At 45.6% G+C, this 17,802-nt stretch overlaps 1 protein-coding gene across 1 annotated transcript in view; it reads right to left on the bottom strand.

The window, feature by feature from the left end:
- Positions 1-17,802, bottom strand: part of CACNA1F (calcium voltage-gated channel subunit alpha1 F) — a 1,139,147-nt gene that overhangs the window by 32,913 nt on the left and 1,088,432 nt on the right. The gene's annotated exons all lie outside the window — the stretch shown is intronic.

The following is a 17,802-nucleotide window of genomic DNA, read 5'->3' as shown; positions in this document are numbered from 1 at the left end:
AGTATTCATATGTTTGAGGGGAGCCTCTAAGGGGAGGATGGGCCACATGTGAATCTATGAAAGATACCAATCCTGGAGAACTAAAGTTACAGGTAAGTAACCCTTTTCTTCTCCAGTATTGGATCCTTCATAGATTCACACGCTTGAGTCAGAATAGCGAGCAATAATAATAATAACAGTAATAATAATACGCATGTCATTACAACATACATTTAGCGGAAGGTGGGATGAAATGAAAGAGGCTCAACTCAATGAAATAGATGTCTCAGCACTGCTTGTCCTACAGCGTATCAGTCTTATATGTCTCATCCAAGCAACAATGCTTCGCAAACGTGTACCTGCGGGACCACGTTGCTGCATGGCAATTATGCTGTAGAGGCACACCAGCAAAAAGAGCTGCGGATGTGGCAACAGCTCTGGTGGAATGGGCTTTAACCTTGCTCTGTAACGTCTTCTCAGCTTGGGAATGACAAAATTGTATTGTTAGTCCAATCCATCTGGCGGGCGATGGTCTGTTTTGATACTGGGACACCTTTCCTTACATCCCCATATGCTACAAACAGCTGGTCTGCTTTGCATATCTGATGTGTTCTATGTACATAGAATTATAGACCGCGATTGTTTGCGGGTTCAGAAAGAATGTTTGCAGGACCACTGGCTCATTAAGATAGAAGTCTGACGGAACTTTCAGGATAAACTTAGGATTTGTTCGAACTATAAAGCTGTCCAATGTGAATTGAAGAAAACGGTCATTGGTGGTAAACACCTGAACATCACTTACTCTCTTGGCTGATGTGGGGGCCAGCAAGAGTTATGTCTTTAAAGTAAGGTACTTTAAGTGTGATTTCTGAATGGGCTGAAAAGGTGATTTCATGAGCTGTCCTAATACTACAATGAGATACCACAATGGTGCAGGCTTTCGTACAGGAGGGAAAACTCTAAAGAGGCCTTTGAGGAATTGTTTCACCATTCGATTAGACCATGATGAAGGAGCGTTGTGAGAACATCTGCAAGTTGCTGCAGGGTACACTCTTATGGATGAATGAGATTATTGGATTTAGTCAGGTGGAGCAGATATTGGAGTATGTGTTCCGGTGGCGAAGTGAGAGGGTGGATCTTTGAATTTACACACCACAGCCAGACTCTCTTCCACTTAAACTTATAAGTTTGCTGGTTGTACCTGCCCTCGCTTTGGAAAGTATTTCTCTGCATTCTGACGGAATGGTTAATTCGGAGAATTCACTGAATTCAGAAGCCAGCCAGGCCGATAAGTGTAGAGATGTTGGGTCCAGATGTCTGACCTGGCCCTGGTTCATAGTAAGGTTCATAGTAAGTAAACTGGACCTGTTTGAGCTGGACATGTGGTTGTTCCGATAGTAGTAGGAGTTCCGTGAACCAGAATTATCTGGGCCGTCTGGGGCTGTGAGGAGGAGGCAGCATCTTTCTGCTTTCACTTTAATGAGCACCCTAGGGATCAAAGAGATCGGGGAAAAGCGTAAGCATAGATTCCCTTGAACACGCATTCCCCCATGAACCTTTTGGGGGATGCCAGCTTGCATAGAATAGCCATTTCTTGTCCTCCTTTGTGGCAAAAAGATCTAGGTTCGGCCTGCCCCATCTTTGGAAGAGTTCATTGAGAACTTCCTGGTCTAGTTCCCATTCGTGATAAGGAATGCTCGTTCTGCTTATCAAGTCTGCTAGGAGGTTGGATGCTCCCGGAACATGTTCTGCTTTAAGAGAAATTTGATTTTGTAGAGCCCATTTCCAAATACTCTGTGCCTGATGAGATAGCGCTAGTGATCTTGTTCCTCCCTGTTTGTTGAGATAGAACATACGGTTAGTATTGTCTGTTCATATGAGAACTGCTGATTACGGTATCTTGGGTGAAAAAGCTTTGAGTGCTAGGTCGATAGCTCTTACCTCTAGTTGACTGATGTGAAGCTTCATTTCTACTGGACTCCACTTACTGCTGATTTGCAAATCTTGGAGGTGGGCGCCTTAACCGTCCAGGGAACTGTCTGTCATTATAGTGAAGTTGAAAAACTGTTGCAGATACAAAAGCTCCTTGGATAGATTTGATTGTATTGTCCACCAAGACATGGCTGTTTTAATTTCTGATGTTATCAGAATGCGATCTTCGAAGGAACCGTACACTTGGAGTCACTGTTTGTCTAGTTCCTCCTGAATAGGACGCATGTTTAGGCGGCAATTTTGGACAAGAGGAATGCAGGAGGATTTTATTTCCATGAATGACTTGTAGGTCTGTACTGAAATATACTTTCTGATAGAGAGCCTGTGAACTAGCTAACAAATCTCCAGCTGTCTGTCCTGGGAGGGAAATGCTTTGTTTTGTCTCATATCCAGAACTACTCCCAAGAATGTCAGATTTGCTGTAGGGAGAAAATGTGATTTCTGACAGTTAATCTTGAGGCTCAGGTTTTCAACTAGCGAGAGGCAGATGAATGTGTCCGTAGCTGCTTGTTGGTGTGTTATAGACTTTATAAGCCAATCGCCCAAGTATGGAAAGACTTGGATTCCCTGTGTCTTGAGATGAGCTGCCACTGGGGCTAGCATCTTGGTAAATACTCTGGGTGCTGACTTCAGTCCAAATGGCAGGTCCTTGAATTGTAGATGGATACCGGCTACCTGAAAGTGGAGATATTTGCTATGGTTTGGACGTATTGGGATATGGAATTATGCATCTTTGAGGTTCAGCAACGTTATATGGTCTCCAACATTTAAGAGGTGCAATATATCTTGAAGTGTTACCATTTGAAATGATTGTTTCTTTAAAAACTTGTTTAATGTTTGCAAATCTAGAATGGGATGCTATTGCCCCAATGGTTTCCTTACTAGAAAGAATGGGAGTAAAACCCCAGTCCCTTCTGAAATGGTGGAACAACTTCTATTGCTCTTTTTGTGCATGCTGGATACCTCCTTGAGGAGTTGCGTTAACCGTTAGGGGGTGGTCCTGATGGAGGGATATTTTAAGGTTTCTGGAGGAATTTCAGAGTGTGTCCCCTGGATATCACATCTAGAACCCACTTGTCCAATATTATTTTGAACCACTGATGGAAATGGTTTGCAATTCGGCCTCCAATTCTGGTTGTTGGAGAGGGGAGGGTAGTCGGTGCCATTGCTAGATCATTGTTTCCTGCTTGTATCTCTGCCACTGGCAGGAAGTTTTCCATACTTCACCAAAGCGGGGGCCCCTCAAGGCTCAATTATCTCATCTATGCTTTTCAACATCTACATGAAGTCTTTACCCGCATTGATCAATGATTTTCACCTCAAATGCTACAACTACGCGGATGACACACAAATACTCCTTAAACTGGAAAAGCCCAAAGACATTGGAAACTCAGAAATATTCAGTTGCCTCGGAGATGTTGATCAGTGAATGACATGCAGCCATCTCAAACTGAATGCTTCCAAAACATAAATCTTCACAATTGGCAATTGGAAAAATTATGACCCACTTTGCGCCTCACTTGACAATCTGGAACCACCTCCTAAAATATCTAATGAAGTAAGAATCCTTGGAATTAACATAGACTCCAGGTTAACAAGGATTGCCAAAGGTGACAGCTTAGCAAGATCAAGCTTCATCACTATGAAAACTCTGCAACACATCTTACCCCCACCTAGGGTTTCCATATAAGGCCCAGGCTAGTATCTCTCTTGTACTGTCTAACCCTGATTACGCCAATGGCCTCTACTACGGATCACCTCTATCAACTATGAAAAGACTACAACGGATTCAGAGCTCTGCTGCCAGACTACTCCTACATGTAAAGCCACAAGCCCACACCACCCTGCCTTGTGGGCACTACATAGGTTACCAATTGCCAGAAGATCCCCCTTCAAGCTGCTCTGTATCACCCACAAAGCAATACATGGAACAGAACCGCTTTTTATCAGGAATAAAATCATCAAATACATTCAACAAAGGAATCTCTGCTAAAGATTGGCAGCTCATCTCAAAACCCCACCACACAAGAAAAAGACAATAGATGGTACATCTTTCTCCGTTGGAGCATCTAAACTATGCGAATCATTACCACCAAATATAAGATCCACAGATAACTATCTTATCTTAAGAAGACTACACTTTCCTACATAACCACCACAACCACCATGCTCAAACACTAATGTACAGCATATCCCTGTGTATCTAAACATTTATGATTTGATTATACGTATGTATCTAGATATGTGACTTTCTTTGTGCAATTATGCATATTAACTATGGTTTTCAAATATATATTCTTTAGGTCTGCTTAACAAATGTTAACTTAATGCTTAACTGTTTTGCTTCACTGCATACTAAGAAGAAATACAAAAATACTGAAAGGAATTTCTGGTATGCAACCCTCTCAGTCTGAGAAATACATTTATCAAGGCACATTGCAGCGTTTGAATATAAGGTCAATTATGTACAACACAAGTGCACATTTGAAGAAAGTCACTGCAGTGAAATAAAAGTGTTCCGCTTTTACTTTAAACTGAGAAGAAACTCAAATAAAGGGAACTCCGCCACTGCAGAGCTCCTAGTCTGAGTAATACATTTATTAAAGCACTGTTTAAGATTCGAATAAAAGAAGCATGTAGGTCAAATGCAGCAACACAAATACACCTCTAAAAATAATCACAGCAGTAGAATCTCATAGAAACAAACAATTAAAATACACTACTTTAATCATGAATTATATATATACATATACAGTGATTATACATGTATTCACAATGCAAAGCTACAAATAATAATTAAAAAGAATTCATCACCATGGGGCTCGCTTCCTTCCTCTCTTTGCCAACAACAGGCCGTGAACCCAGTCAACCGTGAAGAAAGAACTACCCACAATGGGAGTGACAGGGGCAAAGGCATCCCTTTCCCTCCTGAATGCAATATTTCACAGTCGTCTAGTTTCCTCCTCTTATATATTTTAAACAAGCAGGAGAGGAGAATTCTATAACTCCCCCCTCCCATCCAGTGAATTGTTCAAACGCTGGCCAAAGCAGATTGGTTTTGAGAAGAGCACGTTGAAGATTAGCCACATCCCAAGGTGCTCTTCCAAGAACAAACCGTTCCTTGCCGTACCATAAACATCATCCTGGTACATCCTTATCTAACTCACACCCCTCCATGTTATGTTCTAGCCCTTGGTGAGAAAGATCCAGAAGAATGAAAACATGAGTGAAAAACACATTGCATAACATGTGCGTGGAAAAATATCTGCACCTCTAACGTGACGGCGGCTGAAGCTAAGTTAAGGACAAAATAGAGTCTGTGATAAAAATTTATCTGGTGGTCACCAATGTGACGATGTGTTGGTGGCCGCCGATGTGACGTGTGGGAAGCTGAGCTAGGCACAAAATGGAGTCAGTGGTCAAGATGGAGCAGTAGTTAAATACAGATATCATTACAATTACGAAATAGGGTTGCTGTTGATTATCTATTGTTAAAACGTGATCACAGGTGTTCTGAGTTTGAAGGCACGTGTTGCTTCAATTTGTCCGAACCCTCTAAATCCATCCAGTTCCATATTAATGCTATACATGAATTGGTGGATGGAGTAAAACAAGATGTGGATAAAGGGTGGTAGGATTGGTTATTCCCGTGCTTGCCTGATTATGGACAATTACGCAAAGTCTTGGATAGGATACTCATCTTAATTTCTATAGTTATAACATTTTGTTGCTGTATACAATGCATACCCAATTTGCTTACAATGTTTAAACCAAAAGGAGTTGATTTTAGACTTGTATGAAGAAGAGGAATAATCGGTATGCCGTCAATGGGAGCATGACCTTGACCTATGGAAAGATCCATGACAGAGATGAGTATGTCTTAACGTAGTAGAAGTGCGCCCCGGTGTGTGATGACCATGACGAGAGTGGTGGTGCGATCTAGAGCGCGTTCGAGGCCTGGGAGCTGGAATACTGTTCGGTCCTGGAGGAGGCGTTGATGGTACAGGAAGCCCTGTTGGTAGAGGTGGAGGCGGCGGCGGCAGATGAGGCGAAGCCGGTGAAGAAGGTGGCGAAGTTGGAGGAGGAGATGAAGAGAATTGTAACACAACCAGCGAAGGTGGATAAACCCTGGAATGATGTGAATCAGATGAAGAATAAGTTCTTCTTCTCTGCCTCCTCAACGTCGACCTTTCACGTTTAGCCCTCGACAGCAACTGTCCACGCCGTCTTGACATCAATGTGACACTTCTCAACAAAGAGACACTTCTCAACGTCATATGCTGGCGATGGACTGGAGGGGTATAATACACTGATGTCGAATGATGTCTTGTTGACACCAGTCCTTCATGACAAAGGATAGGTTACTTACCTGCAATCCTATTTCTTTTCCAGGGGAATCCTTAAAGTCATAAGCACTGAATATTCCCACCCACGTGTGGGGACTCCAGAAGAGCAAAAATATATTTATATATATATATATATATATATATATATATCAAATGTATATGTAGATTTCAAATTGTACTGAAAATGTTAACGCATATATACACATACTTGTATCTACATATCTATGCAACCTATGTTAAAAGCTAGTAAATGCCTCATTTTCATTAAGTCTTTCTTTAATAAATATCAAACTAAATTCAAGTATTTCTGTAAGTCAGAAAAAGAGAGGCATAAAGTGCATCCTTTACTGAAGAGAAACAGCAATCAAATGCAAAGGCATTGTTCGCCAATAGGCTGCATTTAAAACACAGCATAGCAAAAACAGGCACTGTGCCTTTAAGACCTCCCAGACCTCCAGTATCCCACCATGCCCCAGAGGTGAGATTGAGGTGACAGCTGAGTGACAGTTAGGTCTATACTTTTTTACGGTGATATGAAGAACAGAACACCACCATGTATTAACTACTGTATATGAGATTTGTCCTGGGAGGCTGGTGGGTTGCTCATGACTTTGATGAGGATTCCCCTGGAAGTGAACTAGGATTAGAGGTAAGTAACTTATCTTTCTCTTCCAGGGGATCCTTATCAATAGACATAAGCACAGAATAAAGTATTAAGTCCATCCCACGCCCCTGCGGGCGAAGCAAGATCATCAAAACTAAAGCATGTAGGATGTTTATTTGAAGAGATTTCTTAGTGATGCCTGTCCCACTTGGGTATCTGCTTTAGTGTCTGAATCTAAAAATAATGTCTGGTGAAAGTATGCACCGATCTCCAAGTGGCTGTTTCGCAAATTTCGGAGAGGGGTGCATTCTTTAGCAGAGCTGCTGTTGCTGCCAGGTAATTGTTTATTGGCTAGCTGGTAAGTAAATAGACTACAAGAAATTATCCATCTTGAAATTGTGTCTTTAGAGGAGGCAGTGCCCGTCCTCGTAGAAACATAGTTAACAAACAGATGGTCAGACTTTCTAATGTCTTTTGTCTTGTCCGCATAAAACTTCAATACTCTTTTCAATTCTTAAGAGTGTAAAGCTCTTTCCGCTGGTGTGACCGGGTTAGGAAAGAAGGTAGGGAGTGAGATTGTCTGATTAATGTGAAAGTCATATGCTACTTTTGGAAGAAAACTGGGGTGGGTTCTCATCACTAACCTTCTAAGAGGCTGGCCCACTGTGTGGTGGACACCTATGGTGTTACACTTAATACTGGGTCCAGGCAACCCTTATTAGATAGTGTTACAGTTTCCAGGTAGCCTGGGTTCTCTAGTGGTAGCTGTGGTGTGCAGGCAAGACTTATCTAGGAGTGTGAAACACTTGCAGTACCACAGCAGTCACATAGTAACTTCTCACACATGAAAGAAACCATACAGTGGTGCAAAAATAAAGGTACTTTATTACAGGAACATCAAACTAGATTACTATAGGCAAACCTCCTTCTGGAGGTAAGTACACACAAAATATACACAGAAAGTATTAGGAAATAGCACAAAATAGCAAGGGCCCTGTAGGGGGCCAAACCATATACTGAAAATGTGGAATGCGAGAATGGGTCCCCCACCAGAGTATATGGAGTAGTTAACCAAGGGCTGGGAGAGAATGGAACCCCAAGAGGTGAGTATCTAGAAGACCCCCAGCGACCAGGAGAATAGAGGTAAGTTATCTTGTCGTCCCATAGGCTAACATGGGGACTTGTAAGTGGAATTTTGCAAAAGCAGGCCCAGCCGGTGGAACCCAAGGGTAAATTCTGGAAGAAGAGGACCTGCAAAAGAAGGTGACAGAGTCCAGTCCATGCAGGAGTGTCGAGGTCGGGCAGGAGGCAATGCCCACCCTTCTGTGAGAGAAGATCCGGGTCGACAGTGGTGGATGAAGTCCAGCTGAGGAGTCCAGGAGCTGCAGAGGAGTCCCTGAAGTCACCTAGGAGATGTGCCTTGCCAGTCGCCGGATTGTAGACACATCTGTGGTCAGGAGGACCACCAACAATCACAAGCAAATGCAACTGGAGCAGCTGGAGATCTGCAGAGCTGAAGAGGAGCAGCAAAGTCCTGGGGACTCAATCCTTGGAGGGGAGTCCGGGTAGACCCACAAAAGACAGGGGATCTAGCAGAAGCAGTCGGAGTCCCCACATACAACCCACTGGCAGCAGGCACAGTAAGTCGCAGTGCAGCCCAGGCAGAACACCTGAAGAGGAGTCCCAAATCGCTGGAGCAGCATAGAGGGGACTGTCCTTGCAGAGGTAGAGTGCTGGGGGCCGGGGCTACTTGAAGCCTGACGATCCCTCGGAGCAGGAATCAACAAGCCTTGGTTGCTGCAAACGTCACAGTGCAGAGGGGTTCTGTCTTAGAGGAAGAGGCAAGGACTCACCACCTCCCAAGTTGGAAAGAAGGCAGGGAGGACCCAGAAGACCCCTCAGAACCACCACCTGTGTTAGAGAATCTTTGTAGGTCCAGAGGACAGCAGATCCTAGTAGCCGGATGTTGTTGCCTTAGATGACTCCTTCACTCCAAGGGAGATCCCTTCTCGCTTCTTTTGTCCAGCTGAATTCATGCTGATCCCAGAGGATGCACAGCCATGGAAATGTTGCAAGTTGCTGACAGGAGCCGCTGAAACAATGTTGCAAGGAGAGGTTGTCTCGGTGTTGCAGTCTTGTTCAGTTCCTGTGAAGTCCAGCAGCGGTTCCGGTGTCCAAGAGTAGAAGAGGTTGTTGCAGAGGAGTCCTGGTGGAGTCTTGCAAGCCGAATCTGGGGACCCACCTGTAAGGGAGTCCCTAAAAAGCCCAAAAGGGGGCTTGGTCACTTTGCAAGGTGAACACCTATCAGATGGGGTCACTGACGTCATCTGCCTAACCTGTCCAGTCAGATGCTCACAGGTGCCTCTGCTTATCTTGGTTTCAAAATGGCAGAATCAAGTGGCCACCTGGTGGAGCTCTGGGCACCACCCCTGGGGTGGTGATGGACAGGGAAGTGGTCACTCCCCTTTTCTTTGTGCAGTTTCGGGCCAGAGCAGGGACCAGGGGTCCCCGGAATGGTGCAAACTGTATTATGCAAGGAGGGCACCAAATGTGCCCTTCAAATCAAAATGTGGCATGGGGAGACTACCCCTCCCCAGCCTTGTAACACCTATTTCCAAAGGGAGAGGAGGTAGCACTCCTCTACCACAGGAAATCCTTTGTTCTGTCTTTCCTTGCTTGAGCTGGTCAAACGGCAGGAGGGCAGAATCCTGTCTGAGGGGCTGCTACAGAGTGAGCTGCTCGCAGACCCTGGAAGACTGGCAGGAGCAATATTGGGGGGTCATCTAAGGAGACCCCAGAGTGAATGGAATCAAGTCCCCACCAATACTGGCATCAGTATTGGGGTATGATTCTGATATGTTTGATATCAAAGTTCGGAGTTACCATTATGTAGCTGGACCATAAGTAGTGACCTTTGGACAGTACATAGCTAAAATGCCTTCCCCGCACTTACGAAGTCCAGGGAATTGGAACTGGAGTACGTAGGGGCACTTCTGCTCCTGCAGGGGTGGTCACACACACAGGGACCTGCACAATGCTCTTAGGGCTGGAAGGGCCTACCATAGGGGTGACTTACAGTGACCTGGTGTAGTGACCAGCAGTGAAAGCGTGCATGCACCTTTTCACGCAGGCTGCAAAATGGCAGGCCTGCAGACACAGTTTGCATGGACTCCCAGAGGTGGCATAATACATGTTGCAGTGCATGGGGGACCCCAGGGGTCCCATGCCCTGGGTACCTAAGTACCATATACTGGGGACTTACAGGGTTGCACGACTATGCCAATTGTGCGGTGTAAAGGGTACCAAGATAACCAGATTTAGAGGAGAGAGCACAATCACTGAGGTCCTGGTTAGTAGGATCCAAGTGGAAAGAGTCTAATCACACTGTCAACAGGCAAAACGTGGGGGTAACCATGCCAGAGAGGGACTTTCCTACAACCGCGTTAGCATGGAAAACCGTGTAAGGTTCTTTGGCACAGAAACATTGAATTTCACTAACTCTGCGTGCTGAGGTGATGGCAACAAGGAAGGCATACTTACAGGTAAGGTGATGCAAAGAAGCCTTATCTATAAGCTCAAAAGGTGGGCCCATGACCTTTGACAGTACTACGTTCAACTCCCAAGGAAGAGAGGGGAAGCGAACTGGGGGAAACACCTTTTTGAAACCCTCTAAAAAATCTTTAACTGTTGTCATTTGGAACAATGATCTTTGAGAGGGTGATTTTCTGTGAGCAGTAATTGCTGCAGGGTGAACTTTAATACAGAAAACCTATAAACCTGAGTGTGTTAGATGGAGGAGATAAGGTAAAATAACCTCCCTCTGGTCCAGAATTGGATGACGATTATTCGTAGCACACCACAAGTAGAATCTTTTCTATTTAAAAGAGTAGGAAAGTCTAGTGGCCAGTCTTTTTGACTCCTTGAGAATGTTCATGCATTCCTGGGGTAGGCCTAAGTGACCATATTGCAGGAATTCAGGAGCCATGCTGTCAAGATCAGCGAGAGAAGGCTGGGGGGTATATCTTCCCTCCGAGCTTATGTAGGAGATCCAGTCTGCACGGCAGTCTCCTGTGTGGCCTTTCTGACAATTGCAGATGGTCTGGGCACCGCCACTGGTAAGGCTATTCTGGGGCTATTAGGATCATTCTGGCCTTGGCTCTGTAAAAATTGTTTTTAACTATTGGTATTAATGGAATGGAGGGAAAAGCATGTAGCCTATCAAAAGAGCATTTCCTTTTGACCTTGGTTGGTACCATCTGGATGCGAAGTGTGGGCACTTTTTGTTTCTTTCGTCTCCAAAGAGCTCAATTTGAGATTGACCCCTCTCCTGATAACTATCCGGGACCAGTCATGTGTTTCTGCAAATCTGCTTAGGTGTTTGATTCTCCTGGAAGATGAATGGCAGAGATTGACAGACCTCTGGCAGTAGCCACTTCAGATGACTTGTGCCTCCAGGGATAGTAAATGAGAGTGAGTTTCTCCCTGCTTGCTCGAATAATGCATTGAGGTCATGTTGTCTGTCTGTATGAGGAGAGCCCTTATCTTTATGGAAGGGTAAAACGACTTTAGTATGAGATGAACTGCTCTGAGTTCCAGCATGTTTATGTGATACAGATTCTCCTTGTCCAACCACAAACCTTGAAACTGAAGAAAGCCCATGTGAGCAGCCTAGCCCTGAAGGCAATCATCTGTGATGATAGTCTGTGTGGGTAAGTCCTGGTGGAAAGTACTCCTATTAGAAGGTGATGTTGCATCCACCATTTGAGCGACTCTCTGGCTTCTTGTGACAGGACCAGCATGTGTTCCCAGAGGCTGGATTGCTGAGACCACTGGTCTTCCAGAGTCTGTTACAGTGGCCTCATATGTAGCCTGGCGTTGGGGACAATGAAAATGCAGGAAGCCATTGACCCCCAGTAACGACGGTACTTGTCTGGCCGTTGGACGAGGAGTTTGGAGAAGGATGTGACATTTCATGTTGAATGAGGATAAGCTCGCCTCCGAATGATACACTCAAGAGTTGTATCCAGAGATGCTCCTAAGTGGTGCAGTTTCTGAGTTGCTACGTTTATGGATTTTTTGGTATTTACTTGCAATCCAAGGCTTTGCAGGATCTCTATGCAGTCCTGATAGAGTTGCTGTGTTTGTGCTGGAGAGAGACTTTTGATTGGCCAATCATCCAGGCATGGGTAGACAAATATTCTCTGCTTCTTCAGGTGTGCAGCTACAACTGCCATACTTTCGAGAATGCCCGGAGAGCAGATTTGAGCCCAAATTGAAATACTTTGTCCTGGTAATTTTTGGATGCCACGTTGAAGCGGAGAAACATCTGGTGGTTCTTGGTGATCGGAATGTGGAAGTACGCATCCTGAATGTCCATGGAACACATCCAGCCCCCCTGATGTAATTGTGGGTAGATGTGGTGTAGAGCCAGCATCCTGAATTTTACTTGTTCAGGACTCGTGTAAGAGAAGGCCTCTTTTTGACATGGCTATCCCCCACTTTTTGCCTGGTATGTGAAGTAGCGCAGATGCTGTTAGTGCCCAGGGCCCCTGCTAACCAGGTTTCCTAGGTCAGAGCTCTTTTCCTAAACTGTTGCGATACACTCCAACAATTGAAGACACCTTTAGCTGCTCGCATAAGTCCCTAGTAAATGGTACTTAGGTATCCAGGGCAGGAGGTACCAAGGGTAATAGGCCCCTAAGGGCAGCAGCACTGATTGTGCCACCCTCTAGGGCCCTGTCCATTATACACTGCATGCACTATAGGTAAGACACCCCTCTGGCAGGCCTTCCAGTCCTAGGGCAGGGTGCACTATACTGCATGTGAGGGCATAGCTGCATGAGCAATATACCCCCACTGTGTCCTTGCCAAATCTGGGACATAGTTAGTAAACAGAGCAGCCATTTTAAATGCATGTGCTGGACACAGGCCAATACAAGTTTCACAGTTACATGATGGCCACTCTAAACCCTGGGTTGTTGGGTATCAAACAACTCAGAATGATAAATCCAAACGGGTACCAGTAGTGGATTTATTACCAAATGTACCCAGGGGGTCACCTTAGAAGTGTCCCCTGCAAAAGCTAACTACCCTGGCATGTTTGCTGGCCAGTCACACCGAGCCTGCCACCTCCAGACACAAATCTGCAACCCTGGGGCAAGGGCCTCTGCCCTCTGGGATGTAGAACAAAGCCCATCCTGGGTGGAGGTGCTAACACCCCTCCCTCAGGAATGTGCACTGCCCTGTTGGGGATCTTCAAAAGGCTTACCACCTTTGAAATTCGACCTCCAGGCCCTCTCCTAGCAGCAGGTGTTCGCCCCCATTGCAAATCCCCAATTTTGGCAGGAGCAACAGCTGGAAACTCAAACAAAGGACAGAAGGAGTGGCCCCACCTGGTATGCACAACCCCTACAGTGTTGCATGCGAGGTGGACTCGCCATTTCATTTTCCTCCATCTTGGATGGAAGGAAAATAGGCAATAAGGTGTAGGAAAATTACCTTTGCCCACAGGAAGTGGTCATTTAGTGGGTGTAGCCATCCTAGGGTAGATGACCCATCGGTTACTACCAGGTTCCCCCTAAAACACCAACTAAATACAGTATTTAGTGGGCATCTCTAGACCAAGAAATCAGATTTGACGAACAGAAGACCAGCAACAAAAAGATCCAAAGGCATGAGAACTGTGGACCTGTTGCACCAAGAAAAAAGCGCCAAACCCTGCCTGCTGCACCCAGGACCAGACAATCGCTGATGGGGAGCTCCTGCACTGCTGGAAAAACCCTAAAAGAACCCCAAAGGATCTCCAGGCTTTGCAAATCACCAGCGAACTACCTCCAGAGTGGAGGTACCACTCTAAATCCACGAGAACCAACAAGCCAGTGAGGTCCACTTCTCTTCACTGAACGGACGCTAACTCTGGAACCTGATGCCGCAGCCATACCAAATTTCTTATCAACGACCACGAGGACAAACTCTGCCAGTGTGCCAAGTTTGGTGGCACTGCACCCTCTAGTGGATGAATCTGGTATTGGTCACCTGATTTCGGGCAACAAGAAAGACAGCCCACCCGGGACTGTAAAAGGACCAGGAGGAGGCCCCAGTTGAGGGACTTCAGAAACAACCTGAACCTCCCCTTGCCTTGCAGTTGACCCTTGAACTGACCTACTTCCTGCTCCTGAAGGCATCCTTGCAAACAGATCCTGGCTCACTGATTCGCTCTGAACCTGATTGCCCTATGCCCTGCACCGAAGAACCAGCTGTGTCCTAAGGGTCCCCAACCCTTGCGCCCTAGACAATCCAAGTGGGCCCCCAAGATCCACCTTTAAACGTACCTGTGCATTGCTCTTCCAAGTGGTCTCTTGCAGTGGCCCTGCACCAGCTCCGAAGTCCTTTCTCCCACTACTCCCATCAGAACTGGGAGCCGCCCGAACTTCTCCAGCTGACACAGTGTGCCCACCAATGGCCTCGACCAACCTCAAAAAGAAGTACTTGGTAAACCTACTGTATGATTTTGTATGCATTTTTAAAGGTTATCCTCTATTGATTCCTATGATGTGTAATTACGCACAAAAAGACTCTCTTTATTAAAGTTCAAAAAGTATTTTTGTTTTAAAATCTGGTTTTATTTGAATTATTTCAACATAGTTAACCAGTACAGAACACTGGGTGTGAGTTACACATGTAAGTACAAAATAACTTAAGTACATAAAGGGAGGGTGAGATTGGGGTGGGGGGGCTGGTCCTGGTACCTGTGGAACATAATGAGAGTGTTTGACATTAAGCTTTAATCAGTATCACCAACATGGACAGGTACAGATTATCATAATGTTAACAGCAGTCCGTTTCAGTGAACTGAATGATGTATATGTAGTGTCTCCCGTGGTACTCGTCAATTCTGATTGGGGATGCAGTGATACAATACCGTCTGAATGTTACCTGTGTGTCTGGATGTAGGGGTGCTGCCTAGTCCGATATTACTACCCGGAATCTCGAAAAGTACTTAACCAATTTTAACGATCTAGGTTTTAAAAATTACATTAAAATCTGCAGTATTTTTATAAATTGGTCTGGAGTTATTCCTTTGAGTGTGTGAGTTGCAAGGTTTATGCTGTGAGTACAACAAATGCTTTGCACTTTTCCAAGACTGGCCTAACTGCTTGACCAAGCTACCATAAAAATTAGAGCATTAGATGGTCTAGTTTTTACCCCTGTAAACCAACGTGTGGTTGCCTGGACCCTCCAGCACAGTGTGCCTAGCTTTGCACACTAGATAGAGGGCCAGCCTCCTACAACTTGTAAGTCTAAGGGCCCCATTACGAGGCTGGCGGTCATGGTCAGGACCGCAGCTGCTGTGGCGATCTGACTGCCAGATTAAGACCCTACTGGTTAGACCACCAGGGTACCGCCAGCACCGCAGGGATCCATGATCCCGCCGGGGGTGCAGATCTCATTCTCCGCCAATTTTTTTATTTCGGTTTTACCGCCATGAAAAGGCTGGCAGAGAACAGAAGCAGGGTGCCACAGGGGCACCCCTGAACTGCCCATGCACTTGGCATGGGAAGTGCAGATGCCCCCTGCCCAGCACCCTTGCAATGTTTACTGTCTGCTGTGCAGACAGTGAACATTGCGAGGGTGTTCATGCAGCCGCAGGCGACAGCATTGCCGCCAGCTCAATTACGAGCAGGAGACAATGCTGTCGCCTGTTTCCCACTATCCTGACAGGTGGAAAACTCTGTAGGGAAACATCTATTAGGTCCAGCAAGGTGGTCGCCACTATGGCGGAGGACACCCTGCCGGGAAAATGTCGGGCCAAAATGAGGCCCTGAGATTGGTCTGTACTGTGGAATTGGACCTTTTCTCTGAACCTGAAAGTAGCGTGAATATATCCCTCTCCCCGTTGAGGAAGTGGAACCTCTTCTATGGCTTCTTTGTAGATCAGTGCGTTTACTTCATTTTGCAACAGTTATAAATGAGGTGATGTTAGTTTTGGAGGAATAGCTAGGGAGGGGATTTTAACCTGATAGAACACCAATTGACGAGGAGTTCCTCTTCTTCTTGCTAGTCTTCGAGGATGGTTAGTATGGCCTGTGGTCACAGGATTTGTATTTGCATCTGAACTCTTTGCGCTTCTCAAGGCCTACTTCTTTTAGAGTATCCAGTTCCGACTTCAGTTTTGCCATCTCGTCATCTGCATGTGGCCCAAAAAGAGATGTGCCTGTGAAAGGAAGCTTTAGTATCCTCTGTTGTGCTTCGGGCATGAGGCCCATGAGTCAGAGCCAAGATGAGCATCTTGCGCAAATACCATGGGCGTAGCCATGAGCTGCAAGGTCTGATGTATCAGCAGCTGCACTAATGATCTGGTTTGCTACTAGACCGCCCTCTTCAAAAATCTCTTGAAAATCTTGCCTGTCCTCATTATGTAGTTTTTTCCATAAATCTAGACAGAGTCCCAACAAGCTCTGTCACACCTCCCCAATAAAGCTGAGGCACTGACAACCTTCATGCAAGATGCAGAGGTGTTACGCATCTTTTTACCAAGGGAATCAGTATGTTTACTGTCCTTGTCTGGAGGTACAGTGGAAGAGGAGGTCGATGATTGAGTTTTCCTTGCTACTGAAATCATCACAGAGTCCGGAGGATGATCTGCTTGAAGGAAAAGCGGATCCTGTTCGGGAGCCTAGTATTCCTTGAGTACACGTGACGGCACAGGTCATATTGAGGAAGGTGTAAGAAAGGTTTGCATTGCTGGTTCTAAAAGGCGCAGGACCAAAGGTAAGAGAGGTCTAAAAGCCATTAACTGGTGAAGAGTTTCAAAATTGACTGAAGACGATGTAGGAGGAGACGCATTGTTAATATTCAATTTCACTGCTCCTATGACTAGAACATCATTAAATGTAATGAGGTTGTCAATTGGAGAAACTCTTGCCAGCGGTGAAACAGACAATGTAGGCGAATAATCTCTTATTGAAGAGTGAGATATTGTGGACCATGAAGGAGTCCTATGTCTTCTGTGAGACCGGGATCGATGAGAATGTCTAGATGTGGTTGATGATCAATGAGACCTCAATCTTGTGCTTTGTCAATGAGATCTTCCTCTTGGGCGTCTGGTCTGTGGATTTAGAGATCTTCGTGGTGTCAATTGTTGCCCCTGAGGCCTGGATAAGGTTATGTAGAAGAAACCTCCCAGTAGGAGTGCCGTGAGAAGAAGGGGTACCTCTGGTTGGAGAATACATCTGGGAGTAAATCAGAACCTGGACCTTGAAAAAAGTTTCCTTTGTTTCTGTGGAATCTATGGTGAATGAGGAGTCCCTCTAGGCACTAGTGTGACATCTGGGGGCACGGATATGCTTCTTGACATCGATATAACTGAGCACCCAACATCGAGTGAGACTCAGTACGATGTTGTTTCCCAGTTGCCGGTGATTTTCTCAACGTTTATAACCTCTTCCTCAACGTCGGTGTAACAGGGGCTGGTTCTGACATCGAACGCCTGTGCTGCATTGGGTGGCTCAACGTCGAGCGGGGTGTCACTTGATGTGATGTCGAACTTTCATGCAACACCGTATACCTCAATGGCGTATCTCTTGACTCAGAATGATGTCTTGACGTCAATTGCACTCTAGTCGACGTAACTGAGGAGTGTCTCGATGGCAATTTCTCCGTCATCGGCCTCTTTGACGTCGACCGAGGCAGCACAGGGACCCTCAACGCTGACCTGAAGGGGACCATACCGGTATTTGTCTATTTGCAACAGTGGTGGAGAATGATGTCTTTGAGTAGATTTTTATGTTCTTCCTCTGTGGTGATGAATGAAGGGCTCTTTCAAGGAAGTCTTAGACCCCTCAACGGACACTTCAAGGTCTCACCTTTCCTCTCCCCTGC

Source organism: Pleurodeles waltl, chromosome 10 (assembly GCF_031143425.1).
Source record: "Pleurodeles waltl isolate 20211129_DDA chromosome 10, aPleWal1.hap1.20221129, whole genome shotgun sequence".
NCBI lineage: Eukaryota > Metazoa > Chordata > Amphibia > Caudata > Salamandridae > Pleurodeles > Pleurodeles waltl.
Note: the sequence above shows the minus strand (reverse complement) of the source record. Positions and strands in the feature narration are given on the sequence as shown.